Here is a 27,867-nt window from a genome sequence, read left to right on the forward strand (position 1 = left end):
AAGCTCCTCTTTGCTTGAGATTAAAATCTCGCCGTCTCTGCTGCCCACTATATGATTCCATTCTGGAAAAGGCAAAAATATAGGGACAGAAACCAAATCAGTGGCTGCTGGGGCTGCGAGTAGCTAGAAGGGTTAACTACAAAGGGGCACAAGGGAATTTTGGGGGGTGATGGAAATACGGTTTCATGATTGCCCTTCTCTGTTGTGTCTTCTACCCCGGCATTTGTGAAGCCTGATTATTTATGTCAATTTAAATCTATCTGTTGCAGGACAATGTAAAGTCTTTCCTTGCTTGTTTCTGTGTGCATCTGCAGCTACAATTTAAGCTCCTCGAGGACAGTGGGCAGGGCTTACTTGCGTCTTGATTATTTTTCCTGTAGATAAATTTTGAGGGGCGAATGTTTCAATCCACAGGAGCGAATTCCATTTGGATGGCCTCTTCTAGCCTTTGATTGACTTTCCTCTGGCTCATCTGGTGCCCATCCCAGCTCTTTCCCTTTTCCAGTTAATTCATTTGTTCAAATCTCACTATCTGTTACTGTGCAGATAAGAAAGGTTCTAACCAGACAGCATGCAAAACTGGATATTAAACAAGAAGATAAAATGTTTAATTATTTCAAATGTGGAAAGTAAAAAGAGGACCAGAGTTTCTACCATTTTGCCTTGGAAATAAAGGAAATTGCAGACTTTGGGAGTATCATAAGGATTTCTTTTCTCCCCAATTGGACAAGCAGCAGCCTGGAGCCTGGCAGGCGCTGACTGCCTGTATTTGCAGTGCTAGAAGCCTGTGATTCTAAAAGATACTGGGTTTCTAGAAAAAACAGAAGTCTACCTGTGATGGATTAGGGAAGGGTTTCCCACCCAGAGTGAGCCTTAGGATAAAAAGACTGTTTTGCTGTAGTCATTTGCCAAAAATCTGATTTCCTTGAGTTGCGTGGAAAGACTAATTACGGTTTCAAGAATCCAGTTTTATTTTTGTCTTATTTCCTGGAAAAATCACACATGTGGAGTTCTTGATTTTAACTGTTAGGTGTTTAACATCACCCATAGCTTGCCCAGCATGTGAAATATTTGTTGAAATTACTTTCATTCCAACCCAAAGCCAAGAGAATAATATGATCAGGCATTTTATTTTGGCAAAGTAGCCTGAAATTGGTATATATCATGAACCTGACAGATATGTGAGCCTTATTGTTTTCAGCCAATAGCATCTGTAAACCTTTAACACGGGGATCAGCAAACTGCTGCTGTGGGCCAGATCTGGCTGCCACTTGTTTTTATAAATAAAGTTTTATTGAAAAACCACCACTTCCACTTGTTAACATATTGTCTGTAGCCTGCTTTCCACACAACAGCAGAGTTCTTGCAGCAGAGACCACGAGGCACAAAAAGCCAAAAAATTCACTATCTGATCCTTTGCAAAAGAAGTTCGACCACCCTTGCTCTAAGAGATAACATTTTCCAGAATCGGTTTCAGAATCCCCATCATTCTTGTGCTCAGGCCTTACTTTTGAGACTAAGAATGGAAAGATAGCATCTGTATTGTGATAATCTCTCTCATTAGTATAGATACTTTATTTTGAATGAAGAATAGGAGAAAAGTTAATAAAGTTTTTTTTTTCCTAGAAAATATCTTAGGCAAAGTTTCCAGTTGAACCTCTTTGTGATAGATAAAATTCATGGCCATGTGTCTACGTGTCTTCACACATCCTCAATAGTAAACAACTTAAAACAGCATCTCAGGAAAAGCAATCATTCTCAAATTTTTGATGGGTTACCAACATTTTGGGGCACCAGCAGAGAACTGAGGATCCTCTCTTTGGGGCTAAACACATGTAAATGCACATACACTCACCCTTTGAGTATAGTTTCAAGAGTTCCTGGAGACCCGAAGCCTGCCTGAACAGTCTAGGTAAATTCCTCCTCTCCTGAAGGATGCATCTCTACAGGTGGAACTCCAGGCATAAGCCAGTTGGAGGAGGGGCCGGGAAGGTATCAGAGCAGTCCTAGCATCCATGAAAAATCTCACGTCATAGGCAGTCACTTTGTCTTAGAAAACTGAAGTCTTAAAGGGTTTTTAGGCTGCAGGTGCTAGAGTTTGGCTCCTGATTCTATGTGATCTCAGGTACAGACGAAGACTTTTGTGAGCCTCTGAGGTGCAGACGCTGCAATCTGGAGATAAGAGATCCCCAGAAGAGAAGACAGCTGCGGAGGTCAGAGGTGAAAAGTGTCCTAGAAATACGTGTATACTGCACAGCTCTGAGAGTTCCCTGAGGGCCCCCACCTCATTGCAAGCACCTCTCTCTTATCTCTTCCAGTTTTGTCCACCTATTAGTGTGTAGTGGATGTCAGTTTTGCAGAAACATCTACTCTACAGAAGTAGGATGTCACATACACTTAAAGTAACTGAAAGATAACCCAGCCAGTTTTAAGATGGGAGCTGGGAACCCTCCAGTGAAGTCTGCACTGACAAACTGACCCACAGAGCCCAGGAATCCTGGCCAAACATGGGTGTTCATCATTTGCATATAAGCGTTGTTTATTCATAGACGGAACAGACCAAGTGATTTGCAAGTACCTGTCAAGTTGAGTGAACAGTTTGTAATCTTCCCTCCAAACTTAGATGTGAGACTGAGGGCTCCTCTGGTAGGGTCAACTTCTTACAGAAACCTCTTTTGTGGACCACGGCCTGTGTAAGTCGAGGAGCCATAACCAGATGGAATGGCCCAAATTGCTGACGCCTTGTGCCTCTAGTCCAGCTCCTGGATGGTTCCCGTGCTGTTGTGTGGATTTGGAAGGGTGAAGAAGGAACTGCCAAAAGATAAGCTCTAACCACCCCGAGAGCCCTGTCACACCAGAGAACTCTGGGCTGGCCCCGTGTCAGCTCACATTGCTTGCTAGGAGAATTCCAGGAGTGCAAAATTCCACCTAGTGGGTGGTCAGCCACCCTGTGTCCACAGGCATCCTCAGATGCTGCCTGGACCCCACATGGCAACGGATTTTAGTCTTGATGAAGTGAAAATACACAGACGCAAAATCTTACCTGCTTCTACTAAACTTTCACCTTGAATGGCTGGTGAGTCATCGTTTCTCTGCTAAATCATTATTGTTTCTACAGGTGTGGGATCAGTTTATCCTTTTTTCTGTTTGAGAGGGAAACAATTGGAGAGTTCCCCATCTGCATGTAGCAGCTACCTCTACCCTCTGTCCCGCGTCGTCCCGCTCTCTGTAAGATTACAGATGTGTTAGGGGAGAGGGACCTGACTAGGAACTAAAGAAAGGGGGTGTTCATTTTAGCTCTGCCGGTTGCTAAGTAAGTGGCCTCCGGCAAACCCATTAGCCTCCTTGGTCTGGTTTCTGCAGCCATGAACAGATTGCTTCGGAGGAGATGATTCCTAAATTCTCTTCTAGCTCTAAAAATGTGATTTCGTGATTGCTTTGGAATATCTCGGGACATTCAAAGAATCTCTGACTCCCAAAGCGGGAAGAGAGTCCCAGGAGGGACATGACCTGTGTAGTATTTAAACAAGTGAATTGCAATAAGGCTTTTCCCATTAAGGTATTCGCGCAGGCAAGCATTTTATAATAAACTTCCCATGAGCTCATTTAAAGCTCCATTAAAAAGCAAACATATTTTTCAAAGTGAGCTCCTTCTAACTACCTGTTATTTGAGCTTCATGTTTCCTTCCAGTCTTGAATGCTGGGCACCTGTGGATGCCCAGGCAAAGTTTGTAGCTCTCCAGAAAGATAATTGATTGATAAAGGGCGTAAATATAATGACTAAGGGGTATAAATTAAGTGGATTTGTCCTCATCTCCCTTCCTAAGTTCTCCCCTTTCTAACATTTACTCAGTACCTACTAATTGTTAAACACTGTCCTAAAGGGTAACGCTAAATATTCCAGGCACCATTCTAAGTCCCTTACATTTGTTAACATATCAAATTCTCCCTACAATCCTCTATGGTAGGTACTTATATTATCCCTGTTTACCAACGAGGAAACTGAAGCACAGAGAGGTTAAGTAACTTGTTCAAGGTCACACAACTAACAAGTGGGAAAAGCAGTATTTGAAGATGGTCGGGCTCCAGAGTCCACACTCTTAACTGCTTTACCATACTGCATTATACTTGGGCCTGCATGGATTCAGGAAGCAACGTTTTATAATCAAAGTTTTTAAAATGTGATTTTGTCAAGTGTTTTACCATCCAAGCAAAGGCTAATCTAAAGATGATTTGGGATGACAAAATGGTTTCCATTTGACAATCTTTCGGCACAAAACCAAGAGCTATAAGATTATATGGAACAGCCAAAGATATTTCAGTACTTTCTTTTCATCTCTGCTCTCATAATGAATTTCTGAAAAAACTGCCAGAAGAGTCTACTCTAGGCCAAGCTAGAGTTTATAAGTCGGGTTGCCTCCATTTAAGGCAGGTGAGGCTACAGTCTAGAGGTGGAAATTAATTGCCCCAGTTGATGTACATTGTCTACTTGGGAGCAGTAGAGGAAACTGAGGCTCACAGGCCTGGATAATTCTCCTGGGCACCACACACCTAACGAGAGCCAGAGCTGGGGCCTTCTGACTTGCAGCAGTGGGCAATCTCCAGCCTACCCTTTAAACCCACAAGCGTCGAATCACCTGCTAAACTAGACCTGGGAGGAACCATTTCAAAGTTCTTTCTTTTAAGAATCTTCAGATATGGATTTGTTGGGTGGCTTCTGTGCATCTCAAAGCCCAGTGAAATGATCCGATCCTCAAAAACATTTGCTTGGATTTACAGCCCGGAGAGGTAGGTGCCAGCCTAATGTTTTTGACCCAAATGATGGATTTGGTGACTAAGTTGAGAGACCATTTGAATAGTAATACATTTATTTATTTTTGTTTGTTTGTTTTTGAGGAAGATTGGCCCTGAGCTAACATCTGTGCCAATCCTTCTCTATTTTGTATGTGGGATGCTGCCACAGCATGGCTTGATGAGCGGCATGTGTGTCCGAGCCCAGGATCCAAACCTGCAAACCCCAGGCCACCGATGCAGAGCATGCTAACTTAACCACTAGGCCACCAGACTGGCCCCAGAATAGTAATACATTTAAAGCTGAGTATTTTAATCAAGTGAAAGTGAAAATAAAGTGTTCTCCATCTTCATATTTATGATTGATAGAAACAGAATTTGTGATGAGGAGGGAAAGAATGGGTATAGAACAGCAGTCTGCAATGGTTCACCTGAGTTATCGTGGGAAGGTCAAGTTATCCTGGTTAAAGTTAAAAATTAGTTGCCTTTCCTCATGATACGATTGAATAAGCACATGAACAATTTAGAAAAGGGGTTGTGAAACCTCCTAAGGAAAGAAAAATTATGTAACCAGTTTGGAGGAGAGACTTGGGTCGCCCCACATCTCAGCAGGGGGTTGAACTGCATGACTGGGAGGTTCATTCCTATTTCATAACTATTATTACTTCGCTGGCAGGGTTTATCTTTTATTGCTAATAACACTTCCCTCTGCACTTTCTCTGCTCCGTCCTCTCAATCTACGTCACCGCCCACGCCCAGAACCATTATAAACATCTACTAGACACCAGGGAGCTAATCTTTATTAAGTGAAAACAGCAGTCTCTTTTCTGCCTACCAACGGAGTTATAAACCTTGAAATGTCACTATGCCAAGCTTTACTGGATTTTGTTGTTAGGGTGGTTGAATAGCTAGCTGAACCGAGTCTAGCAAAATACAGACAGACACTAGCTATAACAATGACTCTCAAAGTGAGCATTTTAAAAGGTATATTATAGAAGGGAAATTAGAAGTATTTATGATGGTGACAGCACCACTACCTTAATAAGGATAGTCTCTTTGTTTAGTTTAAAACATGGTTAGTAGTAACACCATTCATTATTTTCTCCTTAAATAATATTCTCCTACTATAAGCAGACAGTAAGGGCACTAATATATATAAACTTTAAACTGTTTAAAATATCCTGCTTTTCATGATAATTGTCATCATTGACTATGTATTAAGTTGATGGGCGAAAAATGCCCTAATGCTAGATTGAAGTGATGGGCAGGCAGAATGTGAAGTTTTACCTGCAGCGGGGATGAAATTTTCCTAAAACTTTATAACAAAAATATGGAGCCAGCCCTGACAACCAAGTGATTCAAGTTTGCTGCTCTCACCACTTCGGCGGCCCAGGTTCATTTCCCAGTTGCAGAAGCACACCACCCGTCTGTCAGTTGCCATGCCGTGGCAGGGCTCACACAGAAGAACTAGAAGGACTTATGACTAGGGTATACAACTGTGCACTGGGGCTTTGGGGAGGGAAAAAAAAAAGAGAGAGAGAAAGATTAGCAACAGATGTTAGCTCAGGGTGAATCTTTCCCTGCAAGAAAAAAAAAGGTCTTCAGATAACATTTTTGTTAAAAAATGCAAGCAGTCTGTCTTCTATATTCTCCCAGAGGCAGGGTAGGTGGGCTTGGGTCCCCATTCCACATATTAACAAGGAGGCTTTGGCTAAAGTGATGCAATCCCTCTGCAACTTAGTCCTCGTTTATAAAGTGGCCATTACAGAAGAAACTGATTCGGAGAGCTGATGAAGATGAAGTGGGATGTTTGTATCATCCTTCTCACACATTCAATGCAGATCAGCTGCTACTGGATTCTGTGACTGATGGTTAATGTTAACTGAGGGCTTAACTTGTGCGAGGAGACCTTGTCACCAAGTGCTTTATTCACCTCATCGTAATGATCCAACAACCCTATGAATCAGATACTGTTATCCCCGTTTTACAGATGAGAAAAATTAGGCACAGAGATTTTCAGCAATTTGTCCATTGTCACACAACTGGTAAGTGATGGGGCTAGATTAAGACCCCAAAAAGCCTGGCTCCAAACCCATTTTATGTACCCAGGGTAACTACACAAGTTATCTCTCAAGTCATTGTACTTAACTCACGGCAGGTTGGTGATACAGAAAGTCGTCAGCAAAAATTCAAAGCAATAGGTGTTTCCAACCAAAATGCATCCACTAGGGCCTGGAGTTCTTTTGCACATACAGAAAGTGTCATTGGAAAAATAACTAAAATGACTGATAACGAGGCATTACCTTATCTATCTGATTACTCCTGAAAGAAAAGTAAAAGAATTCCAAGTGTTTGGATGTGAAGAGGCAAATAAGAAAATATCAACAAAAATAGCTGACCAACATATGAAGAAAATGTTCATCTTGATTAGTAACTGCGGCAATAGCAACATCCAGTGTGTGTGACGGTTTGGAGGAGCAGCGAAGACACAGATTCAAACAGCCTTCTGCAGGGCAGCTTGGCAATGTCTCTCAAAAGCCTCGCAGGGCCATGCCCTCTCCCGAGCAATTCCACTCCTAGGACTTTATGCCATACAAAGGAATGCATAAACATGTTCATTTAAACATTATTTATAATAAAAAATTGGAAACAACCTAATGAGGAATTTATTATGCATATGACTATGTGAATTTATGCTAAGGAAATGGCTATGGATGTGTGCAAAGATTTGTCAACACAGATGTTCATGATAGTAAATAGTAAATAACAGAAAAAGAAAGAAAGAAAATGACTTCAGCTGTTAAAAGAAAAGACTAAATAAATTATAGTGCACCTACATAATTTGGAACTAATGTTGTAGTAATCCATAAATAAGCATATGAAAAGACTCAAAAAACATACACTAAGAGGTTAGCAATCATAAAGTCAGACTTGTGGTCTAAAAGTGAATTTTGCCTTATTTTCTTTGTGTTTCCAGACTGTCTGCATTAAGCATGCATTACTTTTGTACGAGTGAAAAATAAGAATATTATAATAAATAGAAAGAACTATTTATTTTAGTGTGAAAAAAATTTCAGGTCTGTAGTAATCAAGATTCTAAACTGCAAGTGACAGAAAGCTCAGCTCAAACTGTCTTAACTAGAAGGAAGTTATTGCTTTACATGCTTCAGGCATGGCTGGATCCAGGCCTCAGGGATTGTTGTTAGGATTTGGTTTGTCTCTCACCATCTCTTTATCTTTTGTCTTTCTTTTTTCTCTATTGCTTCCTTTCCAGGAAAGTTCTCTCTATTATGTGATGGCAAACCGTCCATGAAGATATTTGTATCCTCCTCTCTCAGCAAACCCTCCAACTGCCTTTTCAATGAGAGTTATAAGTCCTGAATCTTATTTTCACTGGTCACCTTGGGATAGTTTACCCATCCTTGATCCAATCAAATAGCCCCATGAATGGAACGCCCTGTTGGTTATGCCTGGCTCACATGTCCACTGCTGGAGCCAGGAGGTGAGGTCAGCTAGGATGGTATTGAGTGAGAGTGGGGAGCAGTGGTTCCCTAAGAGGCAATAAAGTTCCTTGTGAATAAAAGAAGAGTGGAGGATCCTGGTGAGGTAAAAGCCACAACAACAAAGACACGAAAACACATTCATCACAAGGTTTCGGCGTTTCTTTAGATGCTGGCTAGGTGTGGCTAGGAATAGCATTAGCAGCCTTGAATCATTTAGGTCTCTTGTGGTTGCAAGTGACAGAGAGTTCATAGACCTGGCTTAAACAACAAAGAGAATTTATTGGCTTAGTAACTGAAAAGTCCAGAGGTAGGGCTGGCTTCAGGTAAGTCTGAGCCATACAAGGATCTGGCTCTCACAATCTCTCCAAATTCACACAAAGGCCCCTGGCAACTCTGGGCTCTCCCCAGGGTGGGAGATTACTCCGGCAGTTCCCTGCCTCGCATCCTCATACCACACCAGGTGTGACCAGGGACAGAGAACCCCTTTTATTATTTTCCACACAAGTCCTGTGATTGTCACCTCTCTCACAGGCCCGAACTGGAAGAGTCTGAGAAGCATTGGTATTCATTCTTCCTTGAATGTTTGGTAGAATTGACCAATGAAGCCGGCTGGACCTGGACTTTTCTTTGTTGGGAGGTTTTTGATTACCGATTCAATCTCCTTACTGGTCATAGGTCTCTTCAGATTTTCTATTTCTTCATGATTCGGTGTTGGTAGTTGAATGTTTCTCAGAAATTTTCCATTTCCTCTAGGTGGTCCAATTTGTTGGCATATAATTTTTCCTAGTAGTCTCTTATGATCCTTTGCATTTCTGTGGTATTAGTTGTAATGTCTCCTTTCTCATTTCTAATTTTATTTATTTGAGACCTCTCTCTTTTTTTTTTTGATGAGTCTAGCTACAAGTTTGTCACTTTATCTTTTCAGAAAACCAGCTCTCATTTTCATTGATCTTTTCTATTGTCGTTAGCCTCTATTTCATTTACAATGTCCACTCTGATCTTTGTTACTTCCTTCCTTCTACTAACTTTGGGTTTAGTTTGTTCCTTTTTCTCTAGTTCCTTGAGATGTAAAGTTAAATTGTTTATTTGAGCTCTTTCTTTTTTCTTAATGCTTATCACTATGAATCATTGACCCGCATTGGATTATGAGCTCATCCTTGACCAATCTATGTGGCCTGAGGAATGGCATATCTTAATTGACTTGTGCCAATTAGAGTCCATTTCTGGAGTTGGGGGTGGGGTCCATCCCATCAACGCCACCAGGGAGAATGGAAGGGGGGTGTGTGTCCAAGGAAAATGAAGGTGGGGGAGGGAAGAATTCATGCTGGAGGGATAACCAGTGAATGTCAATCACAACTCTGTAGGAGTCAGACATTTTGAAATTCTTAACTAGTTGTTCCTTTCTGAATAGGAAATATGTATTAAAACTACATCCTGCTTGTGGCTTAGTTGCAGAATATTGCTAACTTACCTGGCTAAATGAAGAAGCATATATTTATCACAGGTCTTCAACCACATCTCTGTTTTAAACCTTTCAAATGTGCCTGCTGTTATCAAGAGGGGTAGAGACAATCCCAGCATCCTGTAAACTGTGTGACCAGCCATGGGCAGCCTCTCTTCTCTTCGGGTTGTAATAACCTGAAAACAGTTTTGTTTTTTTTTAACACATATTTTCATGAAGCTTTGTTTAGGGAAACATATGGGGCTTTGAAATGTCAGCACACTGGGAGGGAAACAGGAAGTTTAAAGGGTTTTGTGCTCCTGTCTCTTTTATTGACAGAGGGGGTTCAAAGTCGTGCAGGGTTAGCGAGAACAACAAACAAAATGATCCATGTCTGCTTTGGATGACATCTGTCCACTAGGACGGTCACTAGCTTTTGGTTTTGAAAGGTTTTCGGTAGATGGCACAGGCTAGGAAGGAGATGTTTTCCTTCCATCTCCAGAAGGAAGTTTCATGAATTCTTGCAGAGCCAACCTCTTGTGTGATAAATAAATGTGCCTCTGCCAGAGAGAGCAACGAGAAAAACTCAGCAACTGACAGCTTAAGAGGGAAAAAAAAAATCACCAAGGCTAATGTCATTGCAAATGAGGGACAGCTTTGAAGGTTACATGATTAAAAATGCTCTGCACAGACAACAGCAGGGCTTGGCATCCGATGTGACTAACTGATCTGTTTTCCCGTGTGGCAATTGCTGCAGAAAAATCCCCCATCTTGTCTCACATGAGTCAACAGAATTCTGCAAAAGTGTCAGAAAATGGCCTGAAAACATTTCTTCCCCCAGGGCCCATCTTCCAGGGATGATGGAAGTGGGGAGACGAGAGTCACGGGGGGAAGTGGTCGGCCTGGTCACCAGAGGTCTGCCACACATAAAGAATGGGTACCCAGCAGGCTTGTGCGTGATGGCAGATGGGACAGAGACTTCCAGTACAACCACAGTGAGCCCTGCCATGGCTTCCTGGCTGCCCACCACGCTCACGGAACATCAACCACTGATCAAGGACCTACATTTCCAGGCAGTAAAGGAAGACTTCCTGTTTCTAACCTCTGACTCTTGCCGCAACTATTTTGTCCGTTGGATTTTCTAGGTCCCAGGCCTAGGTCCCATGAGTTTCCAGGAGCCCATAAATGTGACTGAGTCCCCAACGAAAACAATGATCAGCCCTACTATAGACCAGGAGCATTGCAAAACCTGAATTAACAAATGCTTACATAAATGCCCACAAAGCATAGAATTATCACAATTCCACGAACTATTGAATTGATTATTCATAAAAAGTTCATTACATTTGAAAACTATTTTAACGTTAGGTTTGATTTCCCTTCAAAAGAACTCCCAATTTTGCGTGATGACTGCTGGAAGCTGGAGCCAGTCGTAAACCAAATGCGCCCCTCATTGCCAAAGGATCGCAAAAGCAAAATTATAGCAGTCCTTTAAAAATGTTTCAGCCAGGGGACTGGCCCGGTGGCGCAGCGGTTAAGTTTGCATGTTCTGCTTCGGCGGCCCAGGGTTCCCCGGTTCTGATCCCGGGTGAGAACACGGCGCCGCTTATCAAACCATGCTGTGGCAGGCGTCTCACATATAAATTAGAAGAAGATGGGCACAGATGTGAGCTCAGAGCTAGTCCTCCTCAGCAAAAAGAGGAGGATTGGCAGCAGATGTTAGCTCAGGGCTAATCTTCCTCAAAAGAAAAAGTTTCAGCCAAAATTATGTTTAATGTGGAAGGTGGGTGCATTTAAATATATTTGCTAGGATGTAAGAGGGAATCTTCAAAAGAAACGGTAGCTAGAACTCAAAGGTCTGTCAACCAGTCCAGAACCTGCTGAGTGTTGATCAACACAGGTGTAAGTCCCAGGGTCCTTCCTTCTATGCATCACATTGGGACCCACACACCCCTCCAACAAATGTGGTGCAGGGGCCAGGGCACGTGGCAACCTGAGGAGAGTGACTCTTGTTCACTCGGTAGCCGGTCATCACATATTTACATGCCTGCTATGTTCCAGGTAATGTTCTGGGCTCTGAGAATGCAGTCATCAAACATATTAATCCCTGCGCCGAGGGAACTTTCAGTCTAGTGGGATCAGACTATCACCAAATAGGTTAGATGTGTGGTGGGTTAGGTAGTTGTAAATGCCAAGGAGAAAAGTCAAGCAGAGAATGTGGCAATTTGCAGTTTTAGACATAGTAGCAAGAGACGGCCTCACTGAGAAGGGGTTATTTGAGCAAAGAACTGAAACTGGTGAGGAAGAAATTCAGGCAAATATTTGAGGGAAAAGCATTCCAGGCTGAGGAAGGGCAAATGCAGATACCCAGAGGCATGACATGTTTGGATCGTTCCAGGAAGAGCAAGAGGCCAGTGCAGTTATAAAGGAGTAATCAAGACTGGGACAAGTATTTGATAAGGTCAGCGAGGCTTCTGGGAGCCAGACAGGGTAGGGCCTCATGAGCCATCCTAAGGAGTTTGGACTTTATTCTAAGAGAGATGCGAAGCCATTAGAGGCAACAGTGTGACACGATCTGATTTACGTATTAACAAGATGACCATGGCTGCAGTGCTGGGCACACAAGGAAAGTGACAAGAGCAGAAGCAGGGGGATCACAGTTTTTGCTATTGCTCTGGCCATGTCTGTGGCTATCCTGGTCATCTAGGTGAGAGACGCTGGCAGCGTGGACCAGTGTGTGTGTTGGAAGTGATGAGAAGTGCTAAGATGCTGGATCCATTTGGACTTCGAACTCTCACTTTTCTTCTGTGTGGACATTTCCCTCCTCTTCCCACCATTCCCCACTCTGTTCAGGGGAAACTCAAGCAAAACAGAGTGGGAATGGGTGCTCCAGGACCCCAGGAACACCAGCGCACCTTCCAGTCATTCCCAGCAGCAGAGACACGACCCCTGCCACCTTGGTCTTCATGCACCATCTCTGGTACCCAGAACCTCCGCGGGCCGCTGTCCTGGGAGAGGAAACAGACAACTAAGTTTAGGGCAAGCTGGTCACAAACACTAGAGAAAAAAGTCTGGCTACTCTTTTGTTTTAGAAACAGTTAGTCTCTGGGGATTTCTTTTGTCCTTGCTTCCAGCAGCTGCCCTGGGAGGTTGCAACTTGCCTTTGTTGGGTGTTGGTCTCCGTGGCATCCAGTTCTTTGGGGATGCCACGGCCATTGTTTCCAGAAGCTCAGATGATTTTTCTACGTATGTGCTAACCCGTGGGCTTTACCTTGAGCGTGACATCAGGAAGGACGCCCTTTTACTTGATTGCCTCGCATGCTCTGCTTCCCCCAGGGCCAGGGGCTCGGTTGCCAGTCACAGGCTGGTCTGGGGTCCCGTAGCTTTCAGGCAGCTGTGAAGTTTTGGTAAGAGGACAGGTATTGGAGCAGGGGTTCAACATAAGTTTTAAAGGGATAAAAGTGGTGCATGCCTGTTTAAAAATATTCACGCAACAAGAAACTTTTAAAAAGTGAAAAGTGAAAATTCCTACTCTCTAGAAACCATTGGCAAGAGCTTGCTTTCCATCCTTTCAGAGTTTAGGTGTGATTGGAAATGTGGATTCTTGGGTCCCCTCCAACAGGAGCGGAGCTTTGTATTAATACGCGTTTTAACAAGTTCACCAGGTGATTCTCAAGGACTCTAAAGTTTGAGAGGCCTATTGTCCCTTGACCTTTCTATTAACACAAAACATAAGTGTATGCATATAGTTTCACACACACAGACTAATCACATACCCACAGGGATTCTTGCAGCACTAACTGAATGTAGCTGGGACTCAACAATGTATCACTGATAACCTTCCCGGTCAGTATACGTACGCAGCAACACCTCATAGTTTGGAACAGCCGCTTCCTCTTCCGTGGCAGTCATGGACATAGAGTATTTATCTGGCCTCCTGTTAGGCATTTGTGTTGTCTTTGGTTATTTGGAGCTGGTTTTGGATCCCTCCTTGGCCACTCTGTAGCTGTGTACACTTGGTCAAGTGTTTAATTATTTTATGACTCACTTTTTTCCTTCATCTGTAAAACAAGGTTACTAATCGTCTCCCCTAAGGTGGTTATGAGGATCGGAAGCGCTTACCTGAAGGACAGAGCGTACATCATGCCCAACATAGAATCGGTGATGAAATAGTGACTGACTGTCAGTCATTTGCTGACCCGCCTCACACTCTGGGGTCTAAAAATGTGGTGTTCTAAGACAGGCTTCCAGTGCTCCAGCTGGGAGAGCGCAGGGCTGTGGCTTGAAGTCAAGGGGCTGCTATTTGAATAACATTCCTCAGCCTAGACATAGACCAACGTAGTTTCTACTCTGGGCCACTGTACTTATTGCCACGACACAGAAAACACGTTCCAATCTGCTTCGGAGGCCATTTCTCTAAGCTGTGTTGGACTTTTTTCTTTTCAACTTTTTATTTTGCTATAATTTCAGTCATACAGAAGTTGTGAGAATAATACAAAGATTCTGCACTTGTATCCTCCAAATATTAATATTTACCACATTTGTTTTACACATACACAGACATAGACACACACACACATAAACACATTCACATTTTTGTCCTGAACCTTTTGAGAGTCAGTTTCATGGAGGTGACCAACTCTTCCCAGTTTGCCTAGGACTTTTTTGACTCTCACACTGAAAGTCCTGCATCCGGGAGCCCCTTCAGTCCCAGGCAAACCGGGGTAATTGGTCACCCTAGTTGCAGCCATGCTGCCCATTTACCTGTAAATACTTCAGTGTGTATGTACGAAAAACAAGGACATCACCACTGTACAATTATCAAAATCTAGAAGTTAACTTTCATACAAAATACTCTTCAATCTACAGACATTTTTCTGATTTTGATGCTCTTTCCAATAATGTCCTTTGCAAAAAGAAAATCCCAGATCATGAATTGCGTTCATGTATCGTGTTTCTTTTCTATTCTTTAATCTGAACCAGTTTCTCAGTCTTTGTCTTTTGTGACATTGACATTTGTGAAGAGAATAGGCCAAAATATTATGTAGAATGTCCCTCGGTGTGGGGTTGTTTGATGTTTTCACACGATTGGATTCCGGTTATTTATCTTAGGCAGGAATCCCAAAGAAGTGAAGCACCCGGTGTTGATTTATCCCACCACCAGGTATATTAACTTTGATCACTTGACTGAGGGGGCTTCTGCTAGGCTTCCCCTCTGTAAAGTTACTATTTTCCCCCGTTGCAATTAATAAGTATGCTGTGGGGAGCTATTTGGAGACTATGTGAATATCTTGTTTCTCATTAGATCTCCCACTTGTTTTCGTATCCATTGATGACTCTCCCCTGAATCAATTATTTTTACGATGGGTTGCCCAATGATTGGACTTTATTTTTGAAAGTGTTTAACAATGGAGAATCTTCATTAGAAGTGCACAGGTGGAGACAGACAAGTTAGAGATAATTACAGTACAAAGTAGCAATTGCTCTGTAAGAAAGGAAAGCAGGGTCAAATGTAGCCCAACCCTGTTTTTGTAAATAAAGTTTTATTGGAACACAGCCATGCCATTCTGCTTACCTATTGTCTATGACTGCTTTTGCACTACAATGGCAGAATTCAGAAGTTGCAACAGAGGCTCTGCAGGCCCCGGGGGGTGCAGCAAGTCACATGCGTTCCTGCCCTGGAAACTAGTATTGTGTAGGGCTTCTCCGTTTGGGTTGCCACACACACTCAGAGGTATCACGCCGTGTCTTACTTAAAAGAGATTAACTCTGATTTGTTTTGTTTTTAAGTATGACTATAAATTATCAAGAAGAAGGAAAATTATACTAAGTCATAGTAGTTAAATACAATTACCATAATTAGCCTGACCAAAGTCTTTACATAGCAAAGTATTGCCAAATTCTGTAAGGATGTCCTCTTTACTTCTAGCAAATATTTGCTACAACAAAACTCCAAGGATCAAAGGAATTTGAACTCTCAAAGCATATAACATGAAGACAGACTCTGTTCTGGCACTAGATTTGCTAAAGATAAGTAATAAGGTTATTACTGGGAGGTTAAAAAGTGCCAATTAGTCATCTACATGTGAAATTACTTTTCTTTCCAGAATGTATCTTGTTCACTAAAGCTCCAGGCAGGATGAGGCTAAATTGAATGTGTTGCTCAGAAGGCTATGTTTTGTCATAGGAAGAGGAAGTTCTGGAAAATCAATTAAGAACTCAAAGTAACTTAATCTTGTTGATTGTTCCCTTTTACAGGGAACACCCATGTAGTGCTGGAATGACGACTCCAGAGAAAGATCAGATTTTCAGGGCGAGCATATATGATTAAAGTAAAGTAGAGAATTAAATGTCTTTCTGGTGAATTTTGGCCACAAGAAAATTGATCTAGATTTTTGTAAAGTCAAAGCAACAATTTCTTATTGGTGAAAACCATCCGTAGGAGATTCTTGCTTGATATAGTGTCAGGATGAGGAGGAGAAGAGAATTTTGGTGAGTGATAGAGGTTTTACTAAAAATTATTACTTTAGGCTCTAGGGAAGCATGTGACTTTAAAGCAGATAAAGCAGCCAAAAAACTAGATAGAATGTTGAAGATTTGGAAGAAGAGAAAAAGGAACCCAAATGTTTACAGAATGGCTGAAGATGGAAAAGGAAAAGTAGATGGATCGGTGTAAAACTAAGGCACAGAAACTTCTGCCCGAGACTCTCACTGAGGGTGGATAATAGAGATTAAGCACAGGCAGCAAAGAGCAGCTGAGCCCTGAAATGGACATCTAGGAAGGGAAGAGGGCAGATCCGGGACTTTCCTTTTTCTAGTCACCTCTGGTCTCAGCACAGGGCAAAGGTATACTTTGCTTTAAACAAAGTATTATGGACTGCGTGTTCGTGTCCCTCCAAATTCATATGTTGAAACTTTAACCCCCAGTGGAATGGTATTAGGCAGTGGGACCTTTGGGAGATACTTAGGGTTAGACGAGGTCATGAGGGTGGGGCCCTCATGAAGGGGTTAGTGCCTTTATACAAAGAGGAGGAGACAGGGATCTCTCTCTCTCTTTCTCTCTCTTTCTGCTGCCTGTGGACGCAAGGAGAAGACAGTCATCTGCAAACCAGGAAGAGGGACCTCACCAGACACTAAATCGGCCAGCGATTTAATCTTGGACTTCCCAGCCTCTGAAACTGTGAGAAACCAATGTTTGTTGTCTAAGCCACCCAGTCTATGGTGTTTTTGTTACAGCAGGTCGAACTAAGACACAAAGCACACATTCTTATCCAGAAGAGTTAGGGGGAAAGGATATAAGGAAAAATTGAATATTCTAGCTTCCTAAAAGTTCTTGAATTATTTGCATTTCTTTAGAATTTCCTGGACATTTTCACATACATTGTTTTACTGTCATGGTGCATTCTGAAACAGGCATTATCAGCCCCTTTTTACAGATAGCAAAACCAAGGACCAGAAAAGTAAAGTGACTTAGCCAAAGTTAGCCAATCCTCAGACTCAGGCCTCTTGATTTAAGATCAGTGCATTTTCACAGGGCACTACAGGGACTCTCTGATTTGTCAATGTATGACAATATGTTGTACAAGTGTGTGGCAGGAAATAGCGTTCATTCTAGATGGTGCAAATGGAGAGACTCTAACAAAGGGGCTGCTTCCAAGGTGTGGGCAGGGCGCAGAGAACAAACAGAGAGGCGGTGTGTCCACCTCCTGCAGTAGTGGAGGGCGGTTACTACTCCTAAGAGCTGAAGGAGGGAAAGGGGGATACAGCGTGTCCCAGCTCCCGGCGTGTCGGGAGCCAAGAATGTGAATGGGGCTGCCAGCCGGAGCTGACATGGGAACAGGGGCAGTTGGTGCCAGCCAACGGACACCAGAGCGGGAGGAAGCAGAGAAGAAGCACGACAGCCTCCCTGTCGCCTGGCCTCAGTTCTCCAGCCAATCCCTGCCACTGGCCATCAAGGGAGTCGGCCAGAATGAGGCTGTCCACGTGGGTGGCCTCTCTGAGCAGAGGGCAGGGCAGTGGCGTCTGAATCCAGGAGGGGACAGGAAGGAGGTGGGCAATGAAAAGGGAATAGCCAGCGCTCTGACCTCACAAAGTTGGAATATCCTAAAAAACACCTAACACCAAAATAAAGTTGAACACAACTGATATGGGCTCAGGCCCCAAATCCCTTATCTGAAGCCCTTTGGGCCAGATATGTCTGGAATTCATAATGCTTTGTATTCTAGAAGTATAATAACATGCATAAACTATATATTATATAATGCCCCCAGCAGGGTCTGGGACAACACCTGTAGCAAAACACATTCATATGTCTGCAGCAAAACGTATGAATATTTACTCTAAGTGAGATAAATGAATATAAATAACTTCTCATTAGTTCAGGTCAATTTTTGCTACCAAATGAATTTTGGAATTGTGGATAAGGAGTTATTGACCAGTAGTTCAATTTTCAGAAGGCACCCTAAGATTTTGTGGCATTTTATTGTCATTATTATAAATGTTGGTTGTCCTCGTACAGTCTTTCTTTTACTCTCTAGTTAATTATATCTATTTTTTCTGGATTCTAGAAAAATGAAAATTTACCTTATATAATTTTTTTAAATTATTAATTAAAAAGTAGAAGAAGGTGGCGCTTCATTTTGCAAACGAGTCTCCGTCCTGGAAGTGATTCACAGCAGATTCCACTTTAAATAGCAAGCATCCTGGTAGTCACAGTTTGGCTTTGTTGACAAGAAGCAGAGCTGCATGCTCCTTTTCCCAGGTGGCCTTGAATGCTGTGTCAAGGCAAGGCCCCCTGGAAGGGAAGAGAACACCTCCCGGTCTCTGTCCCCTTGGACGGTTGGCGCTCTCTGGAGAGCCCAGGTCCGCAGAGTGAGGAGTCGTTTCCTGGAATTCAGTGGGGATGTTCAGCGGTGATTTTGCTGGCAGGCATTCTTAGTCTCTAAACCTCTGAAAACCACAGTTCTCAGAACGACTTAACAGGAAGCCTCACCCACGAACAGAGGAAGCTGAGGAAGGAAGGAAAGATGGCAGTGCTGGGGGAGGGTCAGTATATTAAACAATGAGCAAAGTCACACTCCTTGGGACTGCTTCTACGTGGTCAGAGGAAGCACCCTCATCTGCACCTTCCTCACTGCCCCCCAGCGCTCTCCTAGGTATCCTGCACTCTGCTGGCTGGATCATTCCCCATTTCCCAGGCCCACTCAGAAATGTCCTGCCTCAGGCCATTTGCACTAGGGTTCCCTCTCTCTGGACCACTTCCTTCCCCTCCTCCTCATGCTCTCCAATGCCACTGCCCAACTATCGCTGTCTTTCACGACCTTCACAGCCAAAGTTCACCTCTTCTACAAGGAAGTAATTGCTGCCTTCTCTCCAGGCTGGTAGCCCACAAAATGGTGTAGATTTTCCTCATGATTCTCACTGTATTCCACCTTGTATTAAAGGAATTGTCTTATTTCCTTTCCAAAATTAAAAGCTTTGTTCATTTACAACTTTTTTTCATTAATTCATTAAGCATTTATTCCAGGTTTACTCTGTGTAGGTATGATACTGGGCCTGGGAATTTGAAGATAAGTAAGATAGAGTTTCTGCATCACAGAGTTTACAGTCCAGTGGGAGAAAATAGGCAATATCAGAACGGAGTGGTCTGGAAGCACATAAGAGGGACATGTCACCCAGCTTGAGTGTGTGCTAGTGGGGAGTGATCAGGGAGGGCTGAAACCTTGAAGACAATGGGAGGTAGACTAATGCATGGTGGGAAAGGTTGTTCTTGGCAAAGAGAGCAACGTGGTACAGGGCCGGAGGCTTGAGGATTGGAACATATTCCAAGATCTGCAGATAATTGAGCGTAACTGGTCTATGGAAGTCAAGAAAGAGGGTGTGGTGGAGAAAGCATTGGGGAAAGGTGAAGCTGGACAGTGAGCAGTGGCTTGATCGTGAAGGGTCTTATCAACCTTGCTGTGGAATTTAGTTTAGTCCATGGTAGCTCGTAAGTGACCTGTATAGACAAGGCACTCGATGCCACAGGTCAAGATACGATTACCTGGTATCTTAGGTTGAGGTCCCACAGAAGCAGATGCTGAGATAAAGATTCAAGTGCAAACAGGTTCATTGGGAAGCAATTCCAAGAAGGGCTGTTAGTGGGTTGGGAGGTAGGTCAGGAACAGGAAGGCGGCCACTACAGGCAACATTGACAAAGCAGTTTGTTGTTGTGAGCAGCTCGGCTCAGACCTCAGGAGAACTGCACAACAAGCTTGAGAGTCATTCGGCTCAAGGGGTGAGGAGGCTGAGGTCTTATCCGCTGGCTCCCCCCTGTCGTTGCTCGAGGGCTGCTCTCAGCGTCTTTCACGCCTCAACACTGTGGCCTGCCCCGTGTGAGGGCCACAGGAACCTTCAGCTGGAGAAAACTTGCAGGCCCTTGGAGAAGAAGCCATCGGTGTGTATAGAAACAGCCAGTGACAAGGGATAGCGTGGGACACGAGCATGTGCTACATCTGGTCATTCAGATAGAATAATTTGGGAAAACATAGCTGGTTTTGGAGTCAGAGCAGGAAAGAGACGGCCTCCTCAAGGGGTAACTGAAGAGAGTTGGATGAAGTGACAACTGACAGAGATGTGTGCAGGTAAGGTAGCCCCAAGGGAAGCCACATGCTGAGAGCTTGCAGCAGTGGTCTCAGTACTCGGGGATCTGAAGTGGGGGCCCAGCCTCCTCACACCTCGGGCAGGTCAACTCTGAGGCTGGTCCTACAGTGTTTTCTAGAGGTCTGCGCCAAGCATCTCACAGTGGCAACCTGCCATCAATACTCCTGATAATGGCCACTTTCCCTTTCCTGGCCCACTTTCCCACTCCCGTAAACAGTCCATCTTAACCCAATTAACCTTCTTGGTAGAAGATGGTGAGAGATGGAATGGAGGAGAAGAACTTACCCAACAGGAGTGTGGCCTTAGTTAGAAAATTGCAGCCCTGCCCAGTGACGGCTTGCTAGACAGGGAAGCGAAGGCCACAAGCACTGTGTCCCTTCTCTTGCTCAGTCCCCCAGCCAGAGGACAAGGAAGCCCCAGTGATGTGGTGGGTCCACATGCAGCACACCTCCCTCACAGCAGGATATAATTTTTAACCTGCACTGTTCAGATTGGTACCTACGCTCCCAGAAAACTCATCATTTCATGGCAAACAGCTTCATCCCACAATGCCTTATGTTTGTGAGCTTCTTATAGTTACAGTTACTTTTCACTGACCCCGTACTCCTTTTGCCTTAAAATAACCGGGTCAGCTGTGCAGAGCAGGTGTAAATAGCCATTCCCTATTGAGGCAGGAGTCCAAATCTTATCTTTTGCTTCCAAGTCCAGCATTCACTCCAGCACACTATGTCTTCCCAGGAAACAAGGTCGTTGGTGCTCAGCAATGACCACATTCTGAGTGTTTACCGCACATCTTTGTAATTGTTCAGTTTGTGCTTAGAGTCAGTAACCAAACTTCTCGATTTCTGGAGCTCTCTTTCAGCTTCAAATTTCTTAGTTTAGTAATGATCTCCCTTAAATTAGATATGACCTAGGGTGGTGCCATAGACAGAATGTTTGTGTCTCCCCCGGCCCTCCCAGCTCCAACTCATGTGTTGAAATCCTAACCCCTAATGTGATGGTTTTAGGAGGTGGGCCTTTGGGAGGTGATTAGGTCATGAGGGTGGAGCCCTCAAGAATGGGATTGGTGCCTATGTAGGGGCTGAAGAGACCAGAGGATGTGAGGACACAGTGAGAAGACAGCTGTGTATGAACCAGGAAGTGGGCTCTTAACAGAATGAATCTGCTGGCACCTTGATCTGGACTTCCCAGCCTCCAGACCTGTGAGAAATAAATTTCTGTTGTTATTAAGCCACCCGGTCTGTGCTATTCTGTTATAGAAGGCAGGACAGACTAAGACAGGTGGGTATATCAGATCTCCTTAACTGTTGAATTTCATGTAAAATCTACTTAGGCAGTGGGAGGCTGACGGAACTGAACTTGTTGAATATCTACTACGTGCCAGACAACTTGTAAATGTCATCACTCTACAAGTGGAGAAACCTGGGCCCAGAGAGGCTGAGTAACCTGCTCGAGGTTACACGTATCTGGTGGGGCAGAGGTACTAACAGAATCTGTGTCTTACTGACTCCAAATTCCATATTCTTCCATGCTTCAATAAATGTTTCTAGTGGATTATTGCTAAGAAAATCGATAGTAGTTATTTTTAGAAACACAACAAACAAGATAAGCCAGAGGAATCATTTTCTGGGTTCTCAATGACACACGATATGCCTCTTGCAAAGGCGTGTCCTTCAGCTGCACTGTCAGGAGCCTGGGCTCTGGAGCCAGACCACCATTGTCGCACTCTGGCTTGTCACTTATCTCTTATTCACTTTGTAACTTTGGATAAGTTATTCAACCCTCCTGTGCCTCAGTTTCCCCATCACCAAAGTAGGGCCAATAATAGCCCTTCCCCCAGGGGTATATTGAACATTACTCGAAGCTCGTGGTGCTGGAGCAGAGTAAGCGTCCAGTGAGATCTGCTGTGATTGTTCACATTTCAACCCATGACCTATCCCGGAGAATGCAGGGTTGACCTGAACAGGCCAGGAATCCGGGACCCAGAGGGCTGGGTTCTTTGGTGTCCTGGTCATGTTCCCTGTGGATGGGAGAGCGTGACCTCGCCAAGCAAGTGGCATAGTGAGGGGTGGGCAGTTCTCGTCAGAAACATATTTTGGTCTGTGGTTTCTCTGAGCCATTTTTATCTTTGCCAAATGACCCTCTTGGGAAAATGAGGCTGCTCGATATATAAATAGCCAGGATGCAAGAGAGGAAGTGAGAGGTTTCCCAAGAGAGGGCAGAGCAGTGGTTGTGGGAGCTCAGAGTCGGGCCCAGCACATGGCACCCGGCCAAGGTGGGCGCTCGATCAGGATCGCTGAACCAATGGATGGGTTCAAATGACTTTTCTTGTGGCAGACCATCCTCCCTCCTTGGACAGAAGACATTGTCTTGATGGCAGGTGGCAGCTCAATTTATGTTAAGCTGGCTTTGGCTGAGGCAGGACGGTTACTGGTCTCTCCATCTCTAACTCGAGAGTGGGAAGGACTCTGGATCCCTGCTGTGTCTCCTGAGGGAACCCTGTCCGCCAACACCCCTCAGAGCTCCCTGGAAATGTTACAGGGAAAGAGGAAGGGAAGCTTTGCCTTCTCATGGGCGTCAGAGGGCGGGGGAAGGAGGTGTCTGAATTACTCACTCACTCAGTTATTAGGTGTTGGATGAGTTTCCTAGGGCCGCCATAACAAAGTACCACAAACCAGCCAGCTTGAAACAACAGAAATATTCTCTCACAGTTCTAGAACTAGAAATTGGAAAGCAAGGTGTCAGCAGGGCAACACTCTCTGAAGGCTCCAGGAGACGATCCCTTGTGTCTTCCTACCTTCTGGCATTTGCCAGCCATCTTTGGTCTTCCTCGACTTGTAGTTACATCGGTCCAGCCTCCGTCTCTGTCATCACATGGCTTTCTTCCCTGTGTGTCTGTCTCTGTCTGTATCTTCACATGGCCTCTTATAAGGACACCAGTCATTGGATTTAGTGCCCGCCCTAGTCCAGTATGACCTCACCTTAACTAATTGCATCTGCAAAGACTCTACTTCCAAAAAAGGTCACATTCTGAGGTTCTGTGTGGACATGAATTTTGGGTATAGGTGTCTTCTTTATGCCAGACACCCTGCTAGTTTGCCTGGATATAAAAATGAGTAAGACTCTCACAGGCTCACAGTCTACTGAAGAGGTAGGCACATAAGGAAATTATTGTAATTCCATGAGCTAAATATGAGCTAACACTTTACACTTATTGAACACTTACTAAGTGCCTGGCACCATTTTAAACAAAGTACATTTTCGCTTGATGGATGAATGGATAAAGAAAATATGGCATATATATATATATATATACACACACACGCACACATACAAACACTGGAATATTATTCAGACATAAAAAAGAGAGAAATCCTACCATTTTTGAGAACATGAATGGAACTTGAGGACGTTCTGCTAAGTGAAATAAGTCAGATAGAGAAAGGCAAATACTGTATGATCTCATTTATATGTGGAATCTAAAAAAACCGAACTCATAGATACAGAGAATGGATTGGTGGTTGCCAGAGGCAGGGGTCAGGGGTCAGTGAGGTAGCTGAAGGTGGTCAAGAGGTACAGACTTCCAGTTATAAGAGAAATAAGTTCTGGGGGTGGGACGTACAGCATGACGACTATAGTTGACAATACTGTATATTTGCAAGTTGTGAAGAGAGTACATCTTAAAAGTTCTCATTACAAGAAAAAAAATTTGTAACTATGTAAGGTGATGAATGTTAACTAAACTTATTGTGGTAATCGTTTTGTAATATATACGTAGATCAAATCTTTATGTTGTACGCCTTAGACTAATACAATGTTACGCGTCAATTATATCTCAATAAAACTGGAAAAAATAAAAAATTTTTAAATTTAAACAAGTGTATATTTAAACTCGTATGATCCTCATGGTGACCCTAAGAGGTAGGTGCTTTTATTATCCCCATTTTACAGATGAGGAAACTGAATTCCAGAAAAGCTGAGTAACCTGCCAAAGGCCCCAGAGCCAGCTCCTTCGGCTGTGGAAGTCAGGGCACACCTCCCTGAGGAGCTAGCACACCACTGGAGACTTGTTTGAGGAGAAAACAGGAGCTCTGGGAAGGCTGATGGGGTTGGGGGGATGGGGCAAGGACAACTGTTTCAGGCAGAGGGAGGAGCCAGTGCCAAGCCCTGAGACGGGCACAAGCTTAGCCTGTGCAAGGGGGGATAAGAAGGCTGCTGTGGCTGAAGATTAGTGCAAGGCAGGGAGGAGCCGGCTGAGGTGAGAGACAGGGCCCTCAGGAGCACAGGACCCTGGGCCCAATTTAGTCTTTAGTCTCTGTGGCTGTGAAACGAGAACAGTCAAGAGTGGAGCAGGCGGCAGGTGGGAGATGGGTTACAAAAGGATGGAGGTCTGGAGGAAAGGCCGGGTTTGGGGTGCTGCTGACAGCACTTGCTGATGGATGTGAAGAGGGAAGGGGAAAGAGAAGTCACCAGCTCGAAGCCTGAGACTGGGCCAATGAGGATGTCCTGAGAGAGACGGGCCAGACGGGGCACAGGAGCAGTGGTGGGAGGGAACGCCCCATTTACCTTGTCTGTTAGGGATCTGTTGGTCTTTGAAGCGAAGGGACTGAGTCTGAATGAGGCCCCCGGGGTTGAGAATCATGCTGGGGCCACTTCTCCATGGGGTCACAGGACTCTGGATCCCAAACCTGGTTGCCCAGCAGAAAACTCTGGAGGGCATGTTAGAAATACGGATTCCTGGGCCTTATCTCAGACCCACTGAGTCTTACCTTAAGAGGGTCCAGGAATCTCCCATTTCCTTAGGCCTAGTGCAGAGTTAGGAAGCAAGAGCTTACTTTTATTGAGCACGTCCTATGTGCCAACACTTACATTCCTTGTTTTTTTAATCTTGTAAGAATTCTATGAGCTATACACTTTCCCTTCTTCTGTAACAGATGAAGACAGGAAGGCTCAGAGCAGCTAAGTCATTTACCCAAAGTCTCCCAGCAAGTCCAGCCTAGCATCTGTGGGATGAGGAGCTAGGCCGCGGGATCTCGAAGCTAAAGTGATTTCACAAATCTCCTGAACCTTCAGGCCCCCTTTCCTTCCTTCAATCAGGGGATTACTTCTCTATTGCCTATGGCTTACTTCAGAAGAGCAGTCTTCAGTTTCTTGTCCTGAGTCTAGGTTAGAATATTTCAGCTGTCTGGCGATCTCCTCTTTAAGTAAATATTTAAATCGGGTTTAAATTTTTCCTCTTAAATCTTTCTAAATAAAAATAAATCTCACCCTCTGGACTGTGTCTGCCGCTTCCCGTTTATTTAAGAGCTCCGTTTATTGCACACAGGGTGAGTGCTAGCGAAGCGGAGCCCGGCCAGTAGCGGATGGCTGTGGCCGAGGGGGGAGAGGGGAGGAAGGAAGGTCCAGAGCTGGGCTGACCTCTTCTGCAGCTGCTGGGCCAAAGCCGGCCTTGGTAGCCAGAGCCCCTTCTAGTAAAACAAGGTTGCTTCCCAGCTCTTTCACAATGCTTTGATTTCGCTGAGGTCCACCAGCTCCCCCCAGGTGGAAGCCTTGGGAGGGAGTCACGTCCCAGACAGACCTCCAGATGCCAGGGTAAATGCCCACCATCCACTGTCGGAGATCACAAGTTGTAAACTTTTTAGTAACAGAAAAATGCCACCGCTTGCTTGGTTTGTGTTGCTTGTTTGTTTTTTTAGGAGTTGGATCGCTGGGCCCTCAGAGACAAGTTGCCTGAAAGAGAAATTGAGACTGCCCATTGAATTCCATTTGAATTCATTTGAATCCATTGAATTCCAGAAAATTCCATCTTTCCTATCTCCACTCCCCCCTTCCCTTTATTTATAATTTAGCTGCAGTTTACCAAGACAGGGGAGCGGCAAGGATTCTTGCTCAGAAGGCCCCGCAGAATCAAAAATGAAAAGAGAGATATTTCCCTCTCCTCCTTTCCCCAACTGTGCTCTCTCTCCCCTGTTCTGCCAGAAACCCCACCAGCTCGCCAAGAGCCACCCAGGAGCAGACTTCCTCTCTAATCTGTTGCATCTGTTCACCCACTCCTACTCCCTGCTAATCCCTCCAAAGGCACCGTTTGCCGCAAATGGGCTGGAGACAACTGGGAGCGAGACCGTGGAGCGGATTCTTGAGGCCCCAGCAATGCTCTCATTTGTTCTGTCTCTTTTGGAAACACAGGGAGGCAGCCACCTTCTCTCCACCAGCAAGGTGACTCCGGATCACTCCCTTTAGTCTCAGGTTCAGTCTCAAATTCCCAGTCTGTGAAGCCAAGCCTTTGCCATTTATAAGTTTGCATTCATCGATTTCATGTCCATGACTTAGTTATATTTATCTGGAGATGGTGCCCATTTAAGCCATGGGAGAGTCAGGATGCTTATGTGGTATTTATGGTTCAGTAATTGCCTTGCTGGGGGCCCCTGGCTCAGGAAATAACCCTCTCTGAGCCCACATTTCTCCATTTTGAAAACAGGGAGAAATCCTCTATGGAACGGCTATTTGTCAGATGCACTGAAATCTGCTGAGAAAAGATAAATCTTTATTTTAACAGATCAGTTTTGTGATTAATTTTCTTCTTTTTTTCCTCCTTTTCCCTGTGAGTTGTCCTGTAGCACCCGCGATGTACTTTTGGTATCCCAGACAACCTGTAGAGACAGCTTAGTACTTCTGTTATGGCCTGGATGTTTACGGCCCCCCAGATTCATCTGTTGGAGTCCTAACTCCAGATGTGATGGCGTTAGGAGTTGGGACCTTTGGGAGGTAATTAGGGCTAGGTGTGGAAATGATGGTGGAGCCCCCATGATGCGATTGGTGTCCTTATAAGAGGAGGACAACACATCAGAGCCTCCGCTCTCGGCCTTGTGAGAATAGAAGGCGGCCGACTGCATGACAGGAAGAGGGCCGTTACCAAGAAGCAAATCTGCTGGCACCTTGATCTTGGACTTCGGCCTCCAGAACTGTGAGAAATAAATGTCTGCCGATTAGCCACCCAGTCGATGGTACTTTGTTATAGGAGCCAGAGCAAACAAGACATTATCCTTCTGCTATTTTGTCTCCATGTTCATTTAATCTTCTGTAAGTATCAATGTACATCTATGCAGCTACATACATAAGATGTTTACCATTGTTTTATTATTTTTATATTCTTCTATATCTTGCTTTTTTTCCCTCACACCTAATGGAATCTCTTGTAATTCATCCAGTTTAGTTCCAGTTTGTTCTTCTTAATAGCTGCTTATAACTCTATGATGTAGCAGTAGTATATTTTCAATCATTCTCATATAGACGACATTCACTTTGTTTCCAGTTTGGTTTTTTTTCAACCAGTGTTTACAATGTAATCCACTTCTGTGTCAATATGTCCTTAGGTTTTGAAGCTTTTATTCATAAGGGATAGATTCCTGGGAGTGGGATTTTTGAGTCAAAGATATATATTTTTTTAATCCTAAGAGATGTTGCCATATTGTTTTCAAAAAAGATTGCATT

General features: G+C 44.1%; 1 long non-coding RNA gene across 1 annotated transcript; it reads right to left on the reverse strand.

Annotated features, from left to right (window-relative positions):
* Positions 1–11,509: 11,509 nt before the first annotated feature.
* On the reverse strand, positions 11,510–18,707 carry LOC111772934 (uncharacterized). The gene is made up of 3 exons (XR_011437155.1): positions 18,319–18,707; positions 13,007–13,129; positions 11,510–12,743 (listed from the first exon to the last, which is right to left on the reverse strand). It is a non-coding gene; the product is annotated as an uncharacterized lncRNA (long non-coding RNA).
* Between the last annotated feature and the right edge of the window lie 9,160 nt (positions 18,708–27,867).

The sequence above is a fragment of the Equus caballus genome, chromosome 3, assembly GCF_041296265.1.
Source record: "Equus caballus isolate H_3958 breed thoroughbred chromosome 3, TB-T2T, whole genome shotgun sequence".
Taxonomy (NCBI): Eukaryota; Metazoa; Chordata; class Mammalia; order Perissodactyla; family Equidae; genus Equus; species Equus caballus.